Here is a 1,834-nt window from a genome sequence, read left to right as displayed (position 1 = left end):
TGTGTGTGTGGATAAAATCCACCAATATAATTATATTTTTGAATAAAAATCCATGAAATATTAAATAAGTTTTTCATTAAACATTAATATTTTTTATTAGTTTTAAGCTAATGCATGGTTTTAGTGGATGAATATTGCTTAATATATATTTAAAAAGGATTGAATCCACATCATTTGACCAAGCCCAAATGACCACCTATCACATCATTTAGGCTAGGCTGCTTTGACATAGACACATGACCCCACGTTGTTTGGGCAACACCAAAAACATGTCCAAACAACGCCTATTTGCACCATTACCCACTAATATTTTTTTATAAATAGAAAATTATTTATAACAAAATGATACAAAAAACAAAATTATACGTTCCAAAAACCTTGCTTCTACCATTGGTGGTGTTGGAATATCAGAAGACTTTGCAGCAAATAAGAAACAATAAAACTTTAAAGGTAAAAAATTAATCCTCAACAATAACATAATTTTTGCTTGAACAAAAGAGTTTCAACATGTAATACACATGCTTTCCGTTTAAATATAATTTCAATATATATTTTAGTATATATGATAGGAGCTAGTTTCAATCTCTTATACACTATTTAATATTTTTTCTAGTATACATGCCAGTCTTGTATTATGATTAGAATTTTACAATAATATTATATTTTTGCATACATATAAACTAAATATTTTATTCTTATTTGTCTAATCATCTAGTATATCTTGTACACCAAAACCTAAAAACACAAATATGTGTTTAATTCCTTTCGATTCTTCTCATAAATAAAATAGAATATTAGTTAACTAATAAATTAAATTTGATAATTATCTGCGCTATGTTGCAAATCAAATTAATCTTTTTTAAAAAAAAATTCAAGTATTCTTAATGTGTTTTTAGTAGAAAAGAATAAAAATATATAGAGATTGATTTAATATGACTTGAGTGATTTGGCAAGTCCAAAGACAACTCAAATGACTGAAAAAATTATAATTTAACTAAAAAAATCAAGAACACATTGCTTTTTAAGCATTGAAACGACAATATATTAAATGTACTTGGATCAACTCAGGTTAACATGCAAAATCTGCTATTTGAGTTATGAAGCTCTAATAACCATATAAAAAACAAATAAAAAATTTATTCAACTCAATTTTCGATCAACTCAATATTGAAAGATGAAATTGAAAACAAAATTCAACTAAAAAAATAAGCTAAATCGACTCAAGTTAGCCTTCCATACCCAAGTCATGAGATTGAAATAACTCCATAAAAAGCAAATCGAAACAAATTATAAAATTCAATCAACTCAATATTGAAAGATAAAATTAAATAAAAAAGACACAAAAAACCACCAAAGTCAACTAAACAAACTTGTGACTTGGATCATAAGACTAGGATAACTTATAGAATGCAATCTGAAATAAATTATGGAGTTTAATTGTCATTCAATTTAATATTAAAAGATAAGATTGAAAAAAATAACTAAAAAAAGAAAAAAAACTTAAGTAAACTGGTTTAACTTACGACTTGGATTATAAAATTGTGATAATCCCATAGAAAGTGAATGAAAATCAAATTATAAAACTCAATTCTTAATCAATATAATTTAAATGATCAAATTAAAGATAAAATAAAATAAAGATAAAAACAATAACTTGGGTTAACCTGTGTTAGCCTTTTAATCTCGGGTGAGGAGATTAGAAAATATTTAACATTGCAACAAGAATAATTTACCTTATTATGTTTAATGATTTTCTCTATCAAAATAAATTTTAAATAGAAAAAACGCATAAAATTCATAAGAGAAATCAACACCCATATAGAATTTATTGAAT

This window comes from Populus euphratica, unplaced genomic scaffold (assembly GCF_000495115.2).
Source record: "Populus euphratica unplaced genomic scaffold, PopEup_1.0 scaffold124.1, whole genome shotgun sequence".
Classification (NCBI taxonomy): Eukaryota; Viridiplantae; Streptophyta; class Magnoliopsida; order Malpighiales; family Salicaceae; genus Populus; species Populus euphratica.
The sequence above is the reverse complement of the archived record's forward strand: the minus strand, read 5'-3'. Positions refer to the sequence as shown.